This window comes from Marmota flaviventris, chromosome 4 (assembly GCF_047511675.1).
Source record: "Marmota flaviventris isolate mMarFla1 chromosome 4, mMarFla1.hap1, whole genome shotgun sequence".
NCBI classification, from domain to species: Eukaryota; Metazoa; Chordata; class Mammalia; order Rodentia; family Sciuridae; genus Marmota; species Marmota flaviventris.
Window position 1 is genome coordinate 124,087,180 of NC_092501.1, and position 24,143 is coordinate 124,111,322.

The window sequence follows — 24,143 nt, forward strand, 5'->3', positions numbered from 1 at the left end:
CTGTTTCTGCCTCATCTCCAGCTTAGCTTAGTGGGTACTCTCTACAATCTGTAGGTTCAACTATTTTCATTTGTAGCTGTGTTTCTGAGTCATGGTCCAAAGCTGATTATGTTACAGGATAAGCTATTTGAAGTGTTAACCATAGTAAGCCATGCTAAGCCATGATAAGACTATTAATGTCAGACATAATGAGATTATTTATATCAGATTTTGTATCAACTATACTTTTATTGAATCTCAGGCATATAGAAAGGTGAGGAGAAAAAGGATTTTAAATGTGTTGTTGATGTTGCTTTGAAATCATTTTGTCCTACAGTGAATATTTAAAAGTCTCGGCAATAATTAATATTTTGTTTTTGCTACTAAGTATTTGACTCAATGGAGCCATGAAAGGGAGCACCTTTATTTTAAAAGAAAAAGCTAACATTTGATCTATTGCCATGGACATAATATTTGCTTTTCTAGGAGAATAAAAATATATTTGTCTATACCAGTTAACTTCTTTCAAGAACTTGCTTGTATGTTTGCCTTACATGATGTTGTAACTTTAATTTAGTCACAGTAGAAATAAAGAATTTATAGCCAGAAAAAGGAACAAAAATATTACGTGTTGCAATACTCTAAAATATGTTATTTAATAAGAAATAAAAATGATTGTTACCTTCTAAAAGACAAATCTGAGTGAAATATCTGGAGCATTAAACATATAACAACATTATTGTGAATATTAATATTTGTGGGCTAATATGAAGGCAGTAGTAAAAAGAATGATCCAATAAAAATTTGAAAACAACCATTTTTACTATCTCAACAATTTAAATTATTGAAAATTCTATTGTTTCTCTTCTTCTAAGTTTTTACTTTGTAGCACAGTGAATTCAACATTGTTAAAATGTAAGCATAATGTATTATACACACTTGAAATGTTCACACAGGTTCTTCCACTATTTTCTTGTAAGCATTGCTTTTGTCTATCTAGTGCCACCTGTTATAAGGTTGGAAAGTACTTTAAACAACAGATAACTGATTCAAAAAAGATAAAATATATCTGTCATTAAGACAGGCCTCTGCCAGTGGATGCTGGTTGTTAAGCAACCAAAGGGTTTTCTTAAAATTCTGTCCCCAAAGTTTTGTTGTCATGGTCTGTGTTACACATTGCCCGATGGCAATGTCACTCTTTTTTTCAAACACATTTTCTTAGTTCAGCTGCAGTTTTTTCCAGCTGTTGAATGTTCCATCGCCATTATCTTCTATTTGACTGAACCTTGTTCAACTGACAATGTAAACGCTTAAGAATTGCATCATATCTTTTATGTCATATCTGTGAAGAGGACAGTACACATCAACAGGGCTTGAGAAGAAGAGTCAACAGCCATGAAAGATCTTTTGCCTACTCTAAGAGGAAAGCATTTGATTAGAAACTGTTGTAAATAATAATGATAAAAAACATAAACAGTAATTGTGTGAATAACTATTTATTCAATACTTATTACAAGTTAGATGCTGTGCCAAGAGCTTTCTGCATATAATTAAATTCTCAGAACACCTTATGATGGGGGGTATTATTATCTTCATTTTTCATGAAGGGACCAAAGATCAAAGAGTCATTGGTCCAAGCTTTTATAGCTAGCAAGTGCTGATGGTGTTTGAGAATTGAACCCAAGTGAAGTATCCTTAATGAAATACGTTCTGTTTCTCAAGGCAGCTACCCAGTATTAAATTAAACTAAATTCATTCTGAGGCTCACTCTCATTTCTGAACTGCAACTTAAGTTAGTATGTGTAATGGTTTGGATCTGGAATGTTCACCCCTCCCCCCCCCCAAAAAAAAAAAAAAAAAAAAAAAAACTTGTGTGCTGAAAGCCTGGTTCCCAATGCAAAGATTCAGAGGTGAGACTTTTACTTTTAGGCAATGATTGGATCATGAGGGCTCTGATTTCATCAGTGGATTAATCCATTGATACTAAATGTATTACTGGGAGGTGGGACCTAGTTGAAGGGTTTTTCTACTCCCTGGCCCCCTCTTCTCTTCTCCTGGTGGATCTCTCTCTCTCTCTCTCTCTCTCTCTCTCTCTCTCTCTCTCTCTCTCTTTCCTGACTGCCATGAGTTGTGCAGGTTTTCTCCACAAGGTCTTTCTGTCATGTTTCTGCATTGGAGTTAGAGGACCATAGACAGAGACCTTTATAACTGTGCGCCAAAATAAATTTTTCTTCCTCAAAGTTGTTCTTGTCAGATATTTTGGTCACAGTGATGAAAAGCTCACTAATACAGTATATTAGACTAATAGAAAATCTAACATAGGAGTATACCTTTGTAATAAATAGCCGAGTCTCAGACAATTACTGTAGCCATGCTTCAGTCAATCACAGGCTTCCACTTGATCAGAACGTGTTCAAATGAGGCCAAAATTAAGCAGTGACCAATCAAAATTTTCTCTACCTCACTTTCGTTTTCTGTCCAGAAATGCTACCTGCTCACATTATGGAAAGGATCTCCTGAACCTCTGCTGTTTTTTCTTGCCACCAGTTAATAGAAAGGATTCCATTTCTCATATCCAGTGGTTCACTGAAATAGATCCATACATCGATCTAAAGCTCTAAGAGATAACATAGTTTATTTTTTTACTATTAAGTGAATCAGTATCTATGCTGAACCAGACAATGATAACACCCAAGACAATGAAGCACAATGGAAATTTGGAAGATTTTTGGTGTCCTTTCATAAAAAAATAAAAAGGTCAAAATTCCCGATGTCAGTGTAAACTACACAAGGAACACACATCTTTATTTTTCACTTCCATCCTTTGAAGTGTATAATTCAATGATTTTTAATATATTTTTATTTGTTCTAATTAATTATACATGAATAGAACAAATTTTGACACATTATACATAAATGGAGTATAATTTTTCATTTGTCTGGTTTATATGTTGTAAAGTTACATAGGTCGTGTATTATATATGCACATATGGTAATAATGTCCAATTCATTCTACTATCATTCCTACTACCATGCCACTTCCCCTCCCTTCTCTCCTCTCTCTCTAGTCCAAAATACCCCACTAATTAATTAGTATCCCCACTAATCTACTTTCTCTTTTTATGCAATTTCATTATAATGGAAACATATGTTGTTTTTTGTGACTGAATTCTTTCACTTAGCATAATGTGTCAAGGGTCATCTATGGTGTAGTATGCATTAGTACTTCATTCTTTATACTGTCAAATAATAGACCATTATATAAACTACCACATTTTATTTATCCACTTTATCACTTGAGGGATGTTTGAGTTGTTTCCACTTGTTAGCTATTATGAATCATGCTGCTATGAACATTTACACGTAAGAGTTCCTGTGCGCGTGTTTTTGACTTTCATGGGCATATGAATAGGAGAATTAGTAGGTAACATGACCTTATGACTTGATAACACCATATTACCAACATATATATAATATGCAGTGTGCCCTGAAAAATACATGATGTTAGGTAATTCAGGAATGTTGAGTGGTGAAATGAAATGATTACATTCTGAGAACTGTAACTTAATCAGTGGATCGACCCATTTGGATTAATAATTTGAATGGATTATGGGGTGGTAACTGTAGGCAGGTGGGGTGTGACTGAAGGAAGTAGGTTTAGGGCAGGTAACTGGGGCACACCCTTGGGATTATATTTTGTCCCTGGCTCCCCACTCTCTGCTTCCTCAATGCCGTGAGCTGAGCAGCAGTCCTCTGCCATGCCCTTTTACCATGATGTTCTGCCCTTTCTTAGGCCCCCAACCCTGGAGTCCACTGACTATGAATTAAAACTCTGAAAGTGTGAATCCAAAATAAACTTTTCCTTCTCTAAGTTGTCCTTATTGGATTTTTTAGTCACAGCATTGAAAAGCTGACTGATGCATATGATAACTATGTTTAATCATTTGAAGAAGTGCCCTATTTTCCAAAATGACTACACAATTTACATCCCCAAGAGTAATGTGTGAAGCTTCTAATTTCTTCAAATCCTTGTTATCGTTATATTGCCTTTTTTGGTCATGCCTGTCATCAGGGGTATGAACAGATATCTCATTATAGCAAAACATCTATTTTTACATGAACCAATACAATGAAAGAAATAAAAGACCTAAGAAAGCTATCCATTTCATATATATTTTAGAGGTGCTCTAGCAAGTCAGGAAGGTGTTTTTTTGGTCAATTCAAAGAACCATCAAGTTGCCAAAATGTTAATTTACAAATGTATTAAAATAACTGATTTGGCAAAACCATATAGGAGCCACGCTTCTTAGTTTCTGAGGACTTAGGACCATGCACCATTCTCTCTATCCCTCATTTTCTCTTCCTCCTAGGACCAGATCAGGCTATCTGCTGAATCTCCTCTTTGGTTCTCTCTCTCTTTCCCACCTTTCCCTTAGCCCAGGAGTTCTTTACCTTGATTTTCCTTGAGTCCTTTTGACAACATAATGAAAATTATGGACTCCTTGGCAGAATGTTTTGTTAAATTCATAAAATAAAACACAAAATTACAGAGGAAACCAATTATGTTGAAATGCAGTTCTGCAGCAGGAGCGAAGAAACTGGAACAGAAACAATCTAAGCATTTAAAAATACTGCTATAAAAACAAAGTGAGAATCTGTCAACTAATATTTCACAAAAATTGCTATGAACTTTATATCTTTTTAAGTTTTCAGTTTTTGTTATTTCTGCAAATGTAGATAATTTATTCCAACTGGTGAACTAGTCTTGTTGATCTATGGGCAAAAAATAAAACACTCTTAAAATATTAGAAATAAATTAGTATAATTTTAAAATATGTTAATAATGAAACTATATCCAAAAGAAGTTTTAAATACATTGAATATATTCAAGAGGATATGTATCCATTTACACATATCATATCCATTCTCTCTCTCTCTCTCTCTCTATATATATATATATATTATATATTAATAAAAACATGTCTCTCTATATATATATTAATAAAAACATGTCACTGAATATGCTAACATTCATCTTTCATCTTTATCAGATTATTAATAGTAATAAGATATCTAGAGCACAATTTTGGTTAGTAAATTTGGTCAGTTGAAAATTGGTCCACTTCTAAAATTATCCTCCAATAATTAAGTTATGAATTAATTTACAATGGTTCAGAGTAAAAATGTGCAGAGTCACATTAGTGGAACTCTAGATTACTAACCATAGTCAGACTTAAATAAGGCATTAATACATCTAAAAGAAGAATATATCTTTGGGAGAGTTTCATAAGAAGGGTATTACAAAAATAGACAAGTAAGGAATATGTGTTGGAAGTTCTGTCCTGGTCCTATTTGACAAGTATAGCTTTGTGTTGGAGATTGGAGCTTAAGCACACAGAGCCAGAGGTTAAGAACACTCACACTCAGATGACTGACTCAATTACCATGATCACTACCCAATCTTGTGATAAAGTGGCTTCCAAAGCCATAGTTTCCCTACAGGAAGAAGCAGCACTGATCACTGACTTAGGTGACTGGTTTCCTTGAAAGATTTATTGTTATAAATTAATAAACTGGCATTTGAGTTTTATATGTCAGTTACTTGCAAACTATATCAGCATCTCTCCATGACTACCTGACTGAGACACTAACAAGTTCACGTTTCTAGTTTACAAGGCTAAAAAGCAGTTTGGGCTCAGAGGTGATTTCATGAAGCAAAGGTCACCTTGTGAGCTTTCTTAGAGGCCAGTCATTTGCTGAGCCTCTACAGGTAGCATTGTGATTTTGATATGTGTCCTAAAATTCAAACTTGATTAGCATTAAGCTGCTTAGGATATAGAGGTTCAATAGAGAAAAATCCTTTATGGCGGCTGGGGTTGTAGCTCAGTGGTAGAGTGCTTGCCTAGCACATGTGAGGCATTGGGTTTGATCCTCAGCACCACATAAAATAAATAAATAGAAAGAAAAGGTATTGTGTACATCTACAACTAAAAAAAGAAAAAAAGAAAAAGCTTTTGCTCCTGGGACATGGATGGTTACTTTTACTTAGTTATTGTTGCCAGCCAAGCAGAAATAAAACCAATAGAAATAGGTGTGGTACTCACAAAACACACTGAAAACAGTGAACAAGAACGTATATAACTTGAATAACACTCCAATCTCATTTCCTATTAATTAGGTCTTCATTTGCTCCTCTCTGGACACACTGTGCTTCTATGCCCTGAGCCCAGGCATGTTCCCAATTTAAATCTTTGCACTTACCTTTCCTTTTGCCTAAAAAGCTCTTCCTTAGATGTTTATATACCTATCTCCTTCACATATTTCAGGGTATTCCCCCAAGAGACCTTCTCCATATTTTTGTCCTTAATCCTATTCTCATCTAAAATGTTTTGTATAACTTATTTATGCCTATCTCTCCAACTACAGTGCAGTTTCCATGAGGAAAGAGATTTTTATTAATTTTTTTCCACTACTCTATCATCAGAATCTAAGAGAGTAATTGGCATGTGGTAATCACTCAACAAATGTGTTGAATGAATTAACAAGTAAATGAATAAACAAGGCAGTTCTTGTAAATCAAGAATTGCACTACTTTAAGACCTATAAGTTAATGGAATTGTTACACTAAAATTCGTAGAATGTTACAAGAAATATACGGCTGAAATTTATGTTGTTTAGAATTTCTTCATATATGTCATACACACAATATCATTATTTACAATGGAGAAAAATGCTGCACTTAAAAAATGTAAGTTTTGCTATTATTTGAACATATCATTTAACATCTCTGTTTCAGATGTCAAATCAAAAAAGTACAACTAAATGTTTTGATGGAGATATAAATGCACAGACATTTAAGTGTGAAGTTCAATGATTTCTTTCAAATTTAAACACCTATAACGTGTGTATCCATAGCTCATTGTAGTATAATATGTATAGCATATGTGTATTCTATATATAAATATGGTGCAACTTATTTATCCTCTCCTTTTTAGGGGCATTTTGGATGTTTCTATTTGGGAGGTATTAAGAATAGAGCTGCTATAAGATCATACAAAAAAATTTAAGGTATGTTTACATTTTTTTTATTAAGGAAACAGCTAGGAGAGGAATTGGTGTGAGGTATTGTAGGTATATACTAACGTTTTAATATTAAGGTATAATTCCTAATTTACTGACTTCACTTATTAATTTCTAATAATCATTTTGCAGATTCCTTAGGATTTTCTATTTAAAGCATTATGCTGTATGTGAAAATTATTTTAATTCTCTCATTCAGGTCTTTATAACTTTATTTTTTTTCTTTCCTTGTACCACTGATTAGGATTATAGTATGTTGAATAAGTGTGATGAGGAAGATTCATTCTATTCTTAATTTTCTGAGAGTCATTACTATAAATGGGTTGAATTTTTATTTTTGCTGTTTCTGAAACAAAAGTTCAAAGCCAATCTCAGCAACCACAAGGCACTAAGCAACTTGGTGAGACCCTGTCTCTAAATAAAATACAAAATAGGGCTGGGAATATGGCTCAGTGGTTGAATGATCCTGAATTCAATCCCTGGTACTTAAACACACAAACAGACATACACACACAGACACACACACAAGTATTCAAAAGGTAAAGATCTCTTAGTATTATTATAGGTTTTTCTTTTTTTCTTTAATTTTATGAAGTTTTTGCTTATGTATTTTCCAGCTCTGTTATTAGACTGTGAATACACCTTTAGCATTGTGTGACTTCTTGGTGAATTTACAACTCTCTTGAACTCATAGTTCATATCTTGCAATTGATTTGATACTAACACAGTCACACCAGGTTTCTTAGGATTGGTAGCTTTATAGTTTATTCTTTACTTTCAGTCTATCCTGTGCCTTTATATTAAAAGTGCATCTTTTTTGAAGAGGTTATGAGGTTATGCTTGCAATTCATTTCTTAAAATCCAGACTGAAACTTCTCCCTTTTAGTTGGAGGGTTTAGTCTATTTACATATGACATAAATATTGGTTTTGAGGGGTTTAAGACAACCATCTTAATATTTGTCTTCTATTAGTTTCTTTCATTATTTCATTTTACTCCTTTTTGTCTGTCTTCTTTGAGTTAATATTTTTTATTGTTCCATCTGATTCTTCCTTTGTCTGTTTTGCTATGCCTATATCCATGTATGTTTTTAAAAATAAGTTGTTCTAGGTACAATTAACAATAGCCAAGATATGGAATCAACCTAACTATCCATCAATGTATGAATTGATAAAGAAAATTTGAGGGGCTGGGGATGTGGCTCAAGCGGTAGTGCGCTCGCCTGGCATGCGTGCGGCCCGGGTTCGATCCTCAGCACCACATACAAAGAAAGATGTTGTGTCCGCCGAAAACTAAAAAAAAAAAAAATTAAAAAATTCCCCCCCCTCTCTCTCTCTCTTAAAAAAAAAAGAAAATTTGAATATATATCCAATGAAGTTCTTTGCTTCCACAAAAAGGATAAAATCCTGCCTTTTGCAACCATATGCATGAACCCAAAGGACATTAAGTGAAATGAACCAGGCATAGAAAGATAAATATCGAACGATCTCACTCATGTGTAATATGAAAGAATTGACCTCATAGAAGTTGACAGTATAATCGTGGTGACTGGAGGCTGGGAAAAGTGAGAGGGGTGGTGGGGAAAGGTTAGTCAATATGTACAATGTTATAGTTAGGAGGAATAAGTTCTGGTGTTCTATTGTGCAGTATTGTATAGTAATGTGTAGGATGACTACAGTTAATGACACACACTGTATGTTTAAAAATAGCTAGAAGAGAGGATTTTGAATGTTCATATCATGAATAAATGTTAAATGTGTAATCACCATGATTTGATCATTAAAAATGTATGCATGAACTAAAACATCACATTGTACCCTGTATAGGGGTAATTATTATGTATCAAATAAAAGTAAAAGTAAAACAAAAAGTCATTTTAAAAAGTCACTATAGGAATTTTAATGTGAACCCTTAAAATATCATAATCTGTCTTCAATTAAAATTACACCAGTTCATATAAATGTAAGCACTCTATAATGAAAAAAGTTTGAGATATCTCTTACTGTATGTAGGTTATAAAATTCAAAATACATTCTGAAGCATCTATTGACTTTCAAATAATTCAAGGAAAGAAAATACTTATTTCAACATATTATTTTTCAGTGCTTAGATTTTCATTCTTAATTTTACCCCTTATATCCATCAATATGTCCATCTTTACCTGTATTCAGTCTTTAACAATTTCTGAGTCAAATAGTGCTCTAGTGATTATTTTATTATTTTCGTATCTATGGGTAATATTTTTCAGTTTCTTAACTTATCTAGTACTGTTGGAATAGTAATTAAACCTTGTGTATAACCAGAATTGTAAACTCTGGATTTTGTTATTTTCCTCTGAAAGTGTTATGTTTTGTTCGAACAGTTAAATGACTGGTGGATCATCCTGAACTTTGAGACTTTACTCAGCTCATCAGCATTCTTACTATTGTTTCCTAACTGTGCTCCTTGGAGTTTTATCACCTAGGCACATAAAGTTCAAGTTACCGGCAAGGATTTGAAAAGAATTAATATGGATACTTGAAATTCCCCATATTAAAATTGACTAATTTTAATATTCACCCAATCAATTTCACAAGAAAGGACTAAGAATCGATAAAACAGAATAAAATTATTTCAAATTCAAGATATTATTTTCGTCTTCATTAAGAGCAAGTATTAACTCATTAGCTCCCAAATTTTCAATTCTGCCAACATAGTAAGTATTCAGACATTATTTCAGAGTTATCATAAGTGCTATTATTTATTGCTCAATGTAAATTTTTCTAGGTGTTCCACATCTGGGACAATAGAATAAAAATTTAAATAACAGAAAGAGCTTAGACTATATAACCATTATGACTATAATTCTAATTTTTGGTGAAAATAATGTGTATTCTGTTTTATTCACTCAACATTAATAATGAAAAATACAACTCTTAATAAAGAAAACCTGGAAACTGTTTAAATATTCACACAATGGAATATTACTCAGCAATAAAAGAGAATTAAAAAAATTAGAAAAAATCTACAAGAGAAATTCTTAATCAGTGGCAAAAAATATATATATATATATATATACACACACACACACACATACATACACACATACACACATACACGCACACATTTATATAATCTCATACCCATAGGGTGGTGCTGAAGGTATATGTTTTTGTGTGTACACTAATAAGAGGGGAGGGTGATGAGAAAGAGTAATGGGAAAGGAAGTAGTTTTTAAGGAACTATAGCCTTACCTCTAATATTTAATTTTTAACAAGAAGAATGTATTCCTAGAAATAAAAAACATTTTTAAGTAAACTTGGGAGAAAAAGAATCCAAACAGATCTGAATTCATATGTTGCTCTGTCACTTATGTTTAGCTGTATGACTTTGTATGCATTATTTAAATTTTTTGAAATTCTGTAAGATATGAGGATTTAAATGAGTTAGAAATAAAGTGCTTGATAAATACAGGATATCAAGAAATAATAATGCTTAACATTTGTTCTACTTTCTACAAAACGGAATAATTTGTTACCATGTTTTCTAGCTATCTACTGGAACAAATCTTATGGTGCCTTTTAGGTCACCTTTTCTCCCTTGTTTCTCTGGGGTTTTCTCATAGGACTGGCGTCTAGCTGTGTAGTCATTCTGCAGCCGACATTAATACATGAATGCATTTGTCAGCTGTACAGCTACATGTTGTATCTTCAAGTTATACAAGCTTTGTTCATGATCTCCAGGAGCTCTGAAAGTGCATCACTTATCACTTTCCCATCTTTTCAAATTTTGAGCTCAGATTGTACAAAATTTAGGCAAGAGTAAACCATCAATGCTTTGCACAATGTGTGTTATCACAAAACACTGCTTGCAGCACTCCTTATTTGATAAAAATGTCTGAAATGCTCCAGTCTCTTCCTGAATTTGGCAAATAACACTTTTCTTTTTTCTTTCTTTTTTTTTGACTTTGAACTAAAAATCAGTGATTGTGTTCAATGCTTTGTATTTTAATCTTTGTGTTTGTATACTTTGTATTTTGCTTCCTCAATTTTTCCCTCAATGACTCAAAGATTATTTTTATTCTCCTCTCTCTTATCTTCCATTCCCTTCTTCCAAAATATATAAAGACAGGCAATGGACAGGGGAATAAAAATACATTTTGGGCTTCATAGGCAGTGGCAACAGGACTGAGACGGGGCTTGTGAGGGCCGGTCAGGACTCACCCGTTGATTTGGTCACCTGGCAAAGGGAACGAAATGCTGCCATTCGCATGGGATACCAACATGGCAGAGATCTGATGTCATCAGAAAGCGGCAGAGGAGAGAACTTCATAAATACCAGCAACGACAGAAACAGTTGGTCTCCTGGTAAAGAAAGTGAGTCACAAACACCCGAGTCTCTCTCACTTTGTCATCAAGCCAGAGGGGCAGAGCAGAGCCGCCGCCTGTGCCCGGAACAGGCCCAGCGGCTCACTGGCGTGGTAGTCACGTAACCCCAATTGGAGTAGGGGCAGAGCAGAGCCGCCACCCGCCCCCACAAGGTAGGCAGACCTGCGACTGACCGGCAGAACAGGCCCAGGGGTCCGCGGGCGTGGTAGGAGGGGCAGGGCAGAGCCGCCGCCCGCGCCTGCAAGGTAGGCAGACCTGCGACAGACCGGCGGATCAGGCCCAGTGGCCCGCCAGTGTGGTAGTCACGACACCCCAATTGGAGTAGGGGCAGAGCAGAGCCGCCACCCACGCCCAAAAGGTAGGTAGACCTGCGACCGACCAGTGGAACAGGCCCAGTGGCCTGCCGGCGCGACAGTCACGTCACCCCATTTGGAGTAGGGGCAGAGCAGAGCCGCCGCCCATGCCCGCAAGGTAGGCAGACCTGCGACCGACCGGTGGAACAGGCCCAGCGGCCGGCCGGGGTGGTAGGCACGTCACCCCAATTGGAGTAGGAGCAGAGCAGAGCCTTCGCCCGCGCCCGGAACAGGCCCAGCGGTCCACGGGTGTGGTAGACAAGTCACACCAATTGGAGGAGGGGCAGAGCAGAGCCGCCGCCTGCGCCTGCAAGGTAGGCAGACCTGCGACCGACCCTGCAAGGGAGACTTTTCAACTATACAAGAGCAATATAAATATATAGGGGGAAAAATTTTTCAAAAACACAACAGTTTCACCAGGCAGAAAGAAACGCAAGCAGTATGAAAAGACAAGGAAAGAAAGGAACACACGCAATGCAGGTCAACTCAACGTTAGAAGAGGTAACAGCTGCAGCAGATGGAATGTCAGATAAAGAATTCAGGATATACATGCTTCAGATGATCTGGAGTCTCAAGGAAGACATTAGACAGCAAAATCAGACAATGAAAGATCACCTCGACAATGAATTACACAAACAAATCCAGGAAGCAAGGGATCAACTATACAGGGAGATAGATGTTATAAAAAACAAACAGAAATCCTAGAAATGCAGGAAGCAATAAACCAACTTAAAAATTCAATGGAGAATACTACCAGCAGAGTAGAACACTTAGAAGATAGAACATCAGACAATGAAGACAAAGTATTTCAACTTGAAAAGAACATAGACAGCTCAGCAAGACTGTTAAGAAACCATGAGCAGAACATCCAAGAAATATGGGATAACATAAAGAGACCAAACTTAAGAGTCATTGGAATACAGGAAGGTATAGAACTCCAAACCAAAGGAATGAGCAATCTATTCAATGAAATAATACGAGAAAACTTCCCAGACTTGAAGAATGAGACAGAATCACAAATCCTAGAAGCCTACAGGATGCCGAATGTGCAAAATCATAAGAGATCCAAACCTAGACACATTATAATGAAGATGCCCAACATACAGAATAAGGAGAGAATTTTAAAAGCTACAAGAGAAAGGAAGCAGACTACATTTAGGGGTAAGCCAATCAAGATAATAGCTGATCTTTCAACACAGACTCTGAAAGCTAGAAGATCCTGGAATAACATATTCAAACACTGAAAGAAAATGGGTTCCAACCAAGAATTGTGTATCCAGCGAAATTAAGCTTCAGGATGGAAGATGAAATTAAAACCTTCCATGATAAACAAAAGTTAAAAGAATTTGCAGCTAGAAAACCATCTCTTCAAAACATCCTCAGCAAAACATTACAGGAAGAGGAAATGGAAAATAACAATGAAAACCAACAGTGGGAGGTAGGACAGTAAAGGGGGGGAAAATAATCAAAGAGGAAAACAAACCATGTTTAGTAACAGAAATAAACAAATATGGCTGGAAGAACAACCCATATCTCAATAATGACCCTAAATGTTAATGGCTTAAACTCACCAACTAAGAGACACAGGTTAGTAGAATGGATCACAAAACAAGACCCAACAATATGCTGCCTACAGGAGACGCATTTGATAGGAAAAGACATACATAGGCTGAAGGTGAAAGGTTGGGAAAAATCATATCACTCATATGGACTTCGGAAACAAGCAGGAGTGTCCATACTCATATCAAATAAAATAGATTTCAAGCCAAAGTTAATCAAAAGGGATAAAGAGGGACACTACATACTGCTCAAGGGAACCATACACCAACAAGACATAACAATCATAAATATATATGCCCCAAACAATGGTGCAGCTATGTTCATCAAACAAACTCTTCTCAAGTTCAAGAGTCAAATAGGTCACCATACAATAATCATGGGAGACTTCAACACACCTCTCTCACCACTGGACAGATCTTCCAAACAAAAGTTGAATAAGGAAACTATAGAACTCAATAACACAATTAATAACCTAGACTTAATTGACATATATAGAATATACCACCCAACATCAAGCAGTTACACTTTTTTCTCAGCAGCACATGGATCCTTCTCAAAAATAGATCATATATTATGTCACAGGGCAACTCTTAGAAAATATAAAGGAGTAGAGATAATACCATGCATCTTATCTGATCATAATGGAATGAAACTGAAAATCAACGATAAAAGAAGGAAGGAAAAATCATGCATCACTTGGAGAATGAACAATAGGTTACTGAATGATCAATGGGTTATAGAAGACATCAAGGAAGAAATTAAAAAATTCTTAGAGATAAATGAAAACACAGACACAACATATCAGAGTCTATGGGACACATTGAAAGCAGTTCTAAGAGGAAAATTCATTGCTTGGAGTTCATTCCTTAAAAAAAGGAAAATCCAACAAATAAATGATCTCATACTTCATCTCAAAATCCTAGAAAAAGAAGAGCAAAACAACATCAAAAGAAGTAGAAGGCAAGAAATAATGAAAATCAGAGCTGAAATTAATGAAATCGAAACAAAAGACACAATTGAAAAAAATGACAAAACTAAAAGTTGGTTCTTTGAAAAAATAAACAAAATCGACAGACCCTTAGCCATGCTAGCGAAGAGAAGAAGAGAGAGAACTCAAATTACTAGCATACGGGATGAAAAAGGCAATATCACAACAGACACTTCAGAAATACAGAAGATAATCAGAAATTATTTTGAATCCTTATACTCCAATAAAATAGAAGATAGTGAAGGCATCAATAAATTTCTTAAGTCATATGATCTACCCAGACTGAGTCAGGAGGATATAGACAACCTAAACAGACCAATATCAATTGAGGAAATAGAAGAAACCATCAAAAGACTACCAACTAAGAAAAGCCCAGGACCGGATGGGTATACAGCAGAGTTTTACAAAACCTTTAAAGAGGAACTAATACCAATATTTTCAAGCTACTTCAGGAAATAGAAAAAGAGGGAGAACTTCCAAATTCATTCTATGAGGCCAACATCACCCTGATACCTAAACCAGACAAAGACACTTCAAAGAAAGAAAACTACAGACCAATATCTCTAATGAACCTAGATGCAAAAATCCTCAATAAAATTCTGGCGAATCGGATACAAAAACATATCAAAAAAATTGTGCACCAGGATCAAGTAGGATTCATCCATGGGATGCAAGGCTGGTTCAATATATGGAAATCAATAAATGTTATTCACCACATCAATAGACTTAAAAATAAGAACCATATGATCATCTCGATAGATGCGGTAAAAGCATTCGACAAAGTACAGCATCCCTTTATGTTCAAAAGTCTAGAAAAACTACGGATAACAGGAACAAACCTCAATATTGTAAAAGCAATCTATGCTAAGGCTCAGGCTAGCATCATTCTGAATGGAGAAAAATTGAAGGCATTCCCTCTAAAAATCTGGAACAAGACACGGATGCCCTCTCTCACCACTTCTGTTCAACATAGTTCTCGAACACTGGCCAGAGCAATTAGACAGATTAAAGAAATAAAAGGCATCAAAATAGGAAAAGAAGAACTTAAATTATCACTATTTGCAGGTGACATGATTCTATACCTAGCAGACCCAAAAGGGTCTACAAAGAAACTATTAGAGCTAATAAATGAATTCAGCAAAGTGGCAGGATATAAAATCAACACGCATAAATCAAAGGCATTTCTGTATATCACCGACAAATCCTCTGAAATGGAAATGAGGACAACCACTCCATTCACAATATCCTCAAAAAAAAATAAAATACTTGGGAATCAACCTAACAAAAGAGGTGAAAGATTTATACAATGAAAACTACAGAACCCTAAAGAGAGAAATAGAAGATCTTAGAAGATGGAAAAATATACCCTGTTCATGGATAGGCAGAACCAACATCATCAAAATGGCGATATTACCAAAAGTTCTCTATAAGTTTAATGCAATGCCAATCAAAATCCCAACGGCATTTCTTGTGGAAATAGAGAAAGCAATCATGAAATTCATATGGAAAAATAAAAGACCCAGAATAGCAAAAACCATGCTAAGCAGGAAGTGTGAATCAGGCGGTATAGCGATACCAGACTTCAAACTATACTACAGAGCAATAGTAACTAAAACAGCATGGTACTGGTACCAAAACAGGCGGGTGGACCAATGGTACAGAATAGAGGACACAGAAACCAATCCACAAAACTACAGCTATCTTATATTTGATAAAGGGGCTAAAATCATGCAATGGAGGAAGGATAGCATCTTCAACAAATGGTGCTGGGAAAACTGGAAATCCATATGCAACAAAATGAAACTGAATTTCTTTCTCTGGCCATGCACAAAAGTTAATTCAAAATGGATCAAGGAGCTTGATATCAAATCAGAGCCACGCCGTCTGATAGAAGAAAAAGTTGGCTACGATCTACATACGGTGGGGTCGGGCTCCAAATTCCTCAATAGGACACCCATAGAACAAAAGTTAATAACTAGAATCAACAAATGGGACTTACTCAAACTAAAAAGTTTTTTCTCAGCAAAAGAAACAATAAGAGAGGTAAATAGGAAGCCTACATCCTGGGAACAAATCTTTACTCCTCACACTTCAGATAGAGCCCTAATATCCAGAGTATACAAAGAACTCAGAAAATTAGACAATAAGATAACAAACAACCCAATCAACAAATGGGCCAAGGACCTGAACAGACACTTCTCAGAGGAGGACATACAGTCAATCAACAAGTACATGAAAAAATGCTCACCATCTCTAGCAGTCAGAGAAATGCAAATCAAAACCACCCTAAGATACCATCTCACTCCAGTAAGATTGGCAGCCATTATGAAGTCAAACAACAACAAGTGCTGGCGAGGATGTGGGGAAAAGGGTACACTTGAACATTGCTGGTGGGACTGCAAATTGGTGCAGCCAATTTGGAAAGCAGTATGGAGATTTCTTGGAAAGCTGGGAATGGAACCACCATTTGACCCAGCAATTCCCCTTCTCGGTCTATTCCCTAAAGACCTAAAAAGAGCATGCTACAGGGACACTGCTACATTGATGTTCATAGCAGCACAATTCACAATAGCAAGACTGTGGAACCAACCTAGATGCCCTTCAATAGACGAATGGATAAAAAAAATGTGGCATTTATACACAATGGAGTATTACTCTGCATTAAAAAATGACAAAATCATAAAATTTGCAGGGAAATGGATGGCATTAGAGCAGATTATGCTAAGTGAAGCTAGCCAATCCCTAAAAAACAAATGCCAAATGTCTTCTTTGATATAAGGAGAGTAACTAAGAACAGAGTAGGGACGAAGAGCAGGAGAAGAAGATTAACATTAAACAGGGATGAGAGGTGGCAGGGAAAGGGAGAGAGAAGGGAAATTGCATGGAAATGGAAGGATACCCTCAGGGTTATACAAAAAATTACATACAAGAGGAAGTGAGGGGAAAGGGAAAAATAATACAAGGGGGAGAAATGAATGACAGTAGAGGGGGTAGAGAGAGAAGAGGGGAGGGGAGGGGAGGGGGGATAATAGAGGATAGGAAAGGCAGCAGAATACAACAGACACTAGTATGGCAATATGTAAATCAATGGATGTGTAACTGATGTGATTCTGCAATCTGTATACGGGGTAAAAATGGGAGTTCATAACCCACTTGAATCAAAGTGTGAAATATGATATGTCAAGAACTATGTAATGTTTTGAACTACCAACAATAAAAAATTTAAAAAAAAAAAGAAAGAAAATTTATAGAGGAAACTAAAAAAAATACATTTTGGGATAAATATTTGAAAAAATTTTTTTTTCATTTAGGAATGATGTAGAAATACTAAAAATATTTATTTGACAGAATATAAAAAACACTGAAATCTAAAAACCATTTTAATTTTTCTGAACCAAAAAATAAAAAAGAAATATTGACATAAAATCTAAATTATGTAATGCACAAAACCGTGCATATTTGAAAGCATTAAAAATTAGGAAAAAAGAATGCCATCTTACAGGCAAAACATGACCTTTGAACTGTACCAAGGCCATCAGATATTCAGAAAGGACAGAAAAAAAGGACTCAAAATAAGAAATAAGTAATAAAAAATCTTCTGGTATTTGAACTTATCCTCTTCTCTAAAAAAATACCAATTTACACTACTGCTTATGGCCAAATAGAGATTTACTTCATGTATCTATTTTCCTGATAAGTACAACTAAACCCCCTAGACATCATGTATAATACAAATATAAGAAGTTTCTGAAAGTTGGAGAGAAGAAAGCAAACTGCCTAGGGACCTCAGTACACAAGGAATAGCATGGGTTTTCCTTTTTTCCTACATATCCTAGAGAATATTCTGGAAATGCCAGTGAAGGCAGATAATGAAAGTTCCATGGAAAGCCTGCTTTCTCTAGCCAACAGATGAGGAAAATGGTAGCCTAGTAAAACAAAATATTTAGTCAATAACTCCTTCAGTCAAATACCACAGGGAGAAAACAAAACAAAACAAACAACAACAAAAAACCTCTTCACACTGGTGAAGACTCAGTGGAAAGTGTAAACAACTATCATTGCTAACTATAACAAGCTTCCCAAATCCTGATTCTGGGGTGGAACTGGAGGGCTAACTGTGGAATCAGGAATTTCAAGCCTCTGATGGGCAGTAGCAAGCCACATCAGGTAATCAGCAGAGCCCATCTGAAGAACCTGGACTTCTGCCCTCATCAATAGTGATAATTCCTCTTCTTGCTTTAGAAATGTCAGAGGAGGCCCAGAGAGTCTGGGCTCTCACCACTACTCGGTGGTAAAAAGACCACTGCCAAAGAGTGTGGTGGAGGTTATTTGGGGAATAGTAATCCAGGGTGCTATGAGCAGAGGCCCAGAACCCAGCCAACACCCCCCACTTAAGCAGTAACAAGAAGCCCTTGCCCTTCTGAGGGTGTCAACAGACATTAATAGGAGAATGTGGACTTTCTTTACTACCTAGAGAATCCAGAATCTTGAAACATAATACTCAACGTGTCCATATTTCAATAGAAAACCACTCATCATACCAAAAACCAGGAAGATCTCAGACTCACTAAGAAATGACAATCAACATGCACTAACAGCAGAATAACACAGAAGTTAAAATTACTTGATGAGCATTTTAGATCAATCATCATAAAAATGTTTCAACAAGCAATTACAAACATGCCTGAAAAAGTGGAAAAAGAGAAAGTCTTGGCAGATGAATAGAAGATAAAAGACCAAAATAAAAATTAAAGAACTAAAGATAAAATAAACAAAATGAAAAATGTCCATGGATTTCAACAGTAACTAGAGGTAACAAGAGAATTTAATAAACTAGAAAAAAAGAGCACTAAAAGCTACTTAGTTGGAGCAATAGATAGAAAATAGATTGAAAAGGGAAAGGAACAGAGTCTCAAGGGCCCATGAGACTATAACAAAAGATATAACTTTTGTGTCATTCAAGTCCTGCAAGAGAGGACAAAGAGAAACTTAAAACATATTCCAATAAATAATGAATGGAAAAGCCCAAATTTGGCAAAAGACATAAACTTTTAAAATCAAAAAGGTGAGAGAACAATAGTTAAATTTAAATAGATGTATGTCTAAACATATAGTAATAAAATTTATGAAAACCAGAGACATAAAAATCCTGAAGAAACAAGAAACAAGCACTGGTGTGGGAAGAAATGTCTACTTACAGAGATTTCTCATCAGAAATCATGGAAGTCAGAAGGGTTCCAGTAGCACAGTATTTTTCAACTATGGAAAGAACTGTTAACCCACAGTTCTATATCCTATATATGGAAAAAACATTTTTCAGGAAAGAAGGGGAAATATAGACATTCTCAGATACAATAAATAAATAAATAAATAAAAGAATTTGTCACCAGCTGACCTACCCTAGGAGAGTGATAACTAGTTTTCTAGTGAGAAAGGAAACTAAAAGAAGGAATCTTAGAATTATCAGGAAGGAAGAAAAAGCAAGATGGAACAAAATTAGGTATAAAACAGGGACAGATGGAGAAGTCATAGAGAAAGTAATGGGTTTCTTTTTGAGTTGAAGAAAACTCCTAAAATTAATTTGGATGATGGTTACATGGATCTATAAATACACTAAAGGCCACTGAATTAAATGCTTTGGTGAATGGAACATGAGTTATTTCTCAGTAAATCTCCTTTCAAAACTCAGCTGATGAAATTGCAGTTGCTATGAAAGGGGCACAAAATAGCTTTCTGGACATGCTGGGAAAGTTCTATGTCTTGGTCTAGATTATGGTAACACAGATGCAAGTTTACATTAATCAAAATGAAAATCAGGTCAAACAAACTGGAAATCCATATGGAGTAAAATAAGATTGAATTCCTATATTTCCCCCTGCACAAAACTCAATTCAAAGTGGATCAAGACCTAGGAGGTATTAGACCAGAAACACTGCACCTACTAGAAGAAAATGTAGGCCCAACACTCCAACATGTCATCTTAGGAATCAAGTTCCTTAATAAGACTGCTAAAGCACAAGAAGTAAAATAAAAATCAATAAATGGGTTGGTATCACACAAAAAATTTCTTCACAGCAAAAGAAACAATCAAGAGAGTAAAGAGAGAGCCTATGAATGGGAGAAAAATCTTTGCCAACCACACCTCACATGAGGATACACAAAGAACTAAAACAGCTTAACACCAAAACCAAAACCACAACAAAAACATTCAAATAACACAATCAATAAGTGAGCAAAGGCACTAAAAAGACAATTCTCAAAAGAAGAAATACAAATAGTCAAAAAATATATTTAAAAAACGTTGAGCATCTCTAGCCATTAGAGAAATGCAAACCAAAGAGAAAAAAATGTCAAAATACACTTTGAAACTCAAAAACAAGAAACACTAAGTGATTTCACCTCACTCCAACCAGAATGGCAATTATCAAGAATACAAGTAAAAACAAATGTTGGTGGGATGTGGGGGAAACGCTATACACATATATTATTGATGGGACTGCAAATTAATGCAAACACTCTAGAAAACAGAATGAGATTCCTCAAAAAACTAGGAATGGAACCACTATTTGATCTAGTTAGTCCATTCTTCAGTTTTTACCCAAAGGTGTTAAAATCAGCATACTACAGTGACAAGTTACATCAATGTTTAGAGCAGCACATTTCAGTATACCTAAGCTATGGAAACAACCTAGAAGCTTATTAGAAAAAGAATAGATAAGGAAATTGTGGTACATATACAAAAGGGAATGTGATTCCTCCATAAAGAAGAATTATTTGATGACATTTGCCAGTAAATGGATGGATCTGGAGACTATCATGCTAAGTGAAATAAGCCAATCCCCCAAATCCTAAGGTTGAATGTTCTATCTGATATGTGGATGCTAACCCACAATAATGGGATGGGGAAGAAAGAAGTTCATTGCATTAGACAAAGGAGAATGAAGTGAAGAGAGGGAGAGATGGAAATGGAAAAGACACTGGAATGAATCTGATGTAACTTTCTTATGTACAGATATGGACATACCATAATGAATCTCATCATCCTGTACATGCACCAGACCGGTATCCTAATTAGAATAAGATATATTCCGTGCTTGTCTAAATATATCAAAATGGATTCTATTGTCATGTATAACTAAAAAAAACACATAAAAATAAAAAAGTCAAACATTTGCAATTTGTGGACTTATGACAATTGTGCCTTGATAAAGCATTTCAGCATAAGAATAGTACTAGGTAATCTCAAATTCCTTTCCAAAATGCTTTTAACAACATATACTCACACCAATAGTGCTTAAAACTTCAGGTGTTCTACACCTTACCAGCTTCAATAAGAAATTTAAGAGTTGAGTCTTGTCTTCTCTATTGTTATGGTGTACTTCCATGGTATCTCTTGATAGAGAATATGTAAAGGTGGGGATTTTTATCTTTAATACTTCAGATGCTTTTCATATTGTGTCAAATTAGTTATAATCAAGTGAAAATATGCATCTTCTTAGTTTCCATATTAATGCTTTAATGGTGGAAATTATTTTTACTATTAAAAGCATGTTCTTTTCCATATTTGTTCTCCATTCATGTAAATAATAATTGACTATAAAATTCTGTAGGTGGTACCACAGCAGTTGATGAGAATTTGTCTCATTTTTGGTTTTGCATTTTGCTTTTTTTAAACATGGCTCTTGAGAATTACAAATATGTAATCAGAGAGATTTAGAATGAGGATAATTTCCATTGTGTTTCACTTTATTTTGAGGAGTATCTGGTGTCTAGGAATTGTCATCTTCTATGATTATAACCTTTGCTGTCTTGCCATTAAGCAGGTATCAAGCTGTTGGTGCAATGAGACCTGAAAGAATTCTAGGATATATTAAAATAGAAGTACTTGGTTTGTTTGAATATATTTACATATTTAAACATCTTTGAATGAGGGGGTCTATCTATCTATTAATAATATGTATTTATCTACTGAATTTTACAATTTTTGTCCCCTAGCTATTTTGATAATGAAGAGTAAACTATGGAAACATGAATATAGCAGAAAATTAAGAAATGATCTTATAGAACATTGAAATCTCAACCATTAACACATACCTCTATTTCTTTTGTTTATTTTTCATGTCTCCTCTTTTCTTCTTCAAGAAAACACATTTTTCAACGATTCCTTTACAATTATAATTTCATTCTTTAGCTTTGAAATATCTTCCTGTATATTTATTAAATTTAAAATATACAAGTCATAAAAGAATGGTCAATACTATAAATCCACAATTTTCAGTGTTGCCATATTTTAAGAAAGCTGGATAAATTAAATTTTAATTTTGATACATTGGATTAGAATGTTACTTTTATAGGTATACTGGACAAATAACTGCTATTCAAACAAAGCTACCTTATTTTGAAAACTCAGAAGTAAAAACAAATTAAGACAAAAGAAAGTGGTATTTATGGTGGCATTTGCCTGACAACAATGCAAAGGATACTTAATTATCTAGCAAAAAATATATATTTTAAGTTTGTACTTTTTATGGTCTTAAAATAACAGTAAGAGAAATACAAAGATGCTTAAGGTACAATTATTAATTCAGATTCAACCTTTTCTGAATTATAATTTCTGCAACAAATGAATTAAGTGTTCAATGTGATTTTGACTATATATTTTTAGAAATACAGTGTAAATATTTCCTTTATGCATTTGCACATTTGAGATAGTTGTTATCTAACTCATGTACTTATCGAAGTACTTAAAATTGTGAAAATAGTTTCTGAAGGTTAATAGAGAGCATTTTACTAACTTAATAATAAATGTATTATTTAATATATTCTTATAATGTGAATAATAGAAAAAGTTTTGATAAGTAACAGTTCAAACATGTACTTGTGTCATTTGGTTCCCTCCTGGATTTTGGAGATCTTGCATAAGTTCCTCTTTCATTGTCTTTAGTTTTTTAACTAGATCTTGTTTTTCACAGAGTTCAATTATAAATGACCATTGGATTTCTATCTCCCCCAAACTATCTTTATGTGCTTTTATTTTTGCATAATAAATCTTATATTTTATCATGTGCTCCTGAAAATCTTCTTGGGAGATTTTGATACCAAACTTAAGCTTCACATTGTCTGTATATAAGGACTTGTTTTGAGATTCTGGGTTTCCACATTGAAGTCTGGAATTCTCTATGGCAGCATCCTCCTAATAAATTTGCCTCTCCATTACTTTAGTTTCTGCAGAGACAGCTGCTATTTGTTTTTTAAGCTCATGAGTTCATTCTGTAATATAGTTCAACATTATCATTATTAATTCATGGTATTTAGCATAAGAGGAAAGTAATTGTTTTGATCCATAATGCATGTAGGAAAATCACTTTACATAAAAAAATACACTTATGAGATATAGAAAAAAAACTGATGCATAATAGAAGGAAATATGTAATAATGTGACAATTACTTTCTAAGAAAGAACCAAGAGTTATATATTTCTTACATTTTAATGTTCATCTAATTCTAAATGTTAAAATTTAATCATTTTGTTTTAACATTTTACCTGTAAAAATACTTAAAATCATTTAATAATACATTTAAAGAATATATTTATGGGTGTCAAGGAAGACAATATAATAAAAATAATATAACCCTGACTTAAGAATTAAAAGACTGGGCTGCTGCCAGAGACCCTGCTGCAGTGCCATCAGGTCTCTTCTCTGGGCACAGCCTCCATTACTTCGGAGGCAATTCTGTAGCTACCTCTGTGGTCGCCACTGCTGAACTGGAGGTTTCCTGTCAATCAACTGTTGCTTGCACTGCTGCAGCCATTGCT

The 24,143-nt window shown here is 34.8% G+C and overlaps 1 pseudogene; it reads right to left on the reverse strand.

Annotated features, from left to right (window-relative positions):
- Positions 1-1,183: 1,183 nt before the first annotated feature.
- LOC114082426 (coiled-coil domain-containing protein 122-like) lies at positions 1,184-23,390 on the reverse strand (annotated as a pseudogene).
- Between the last annotated feature and the right edge of the window lie 753 nt (positions 23,391-24,143).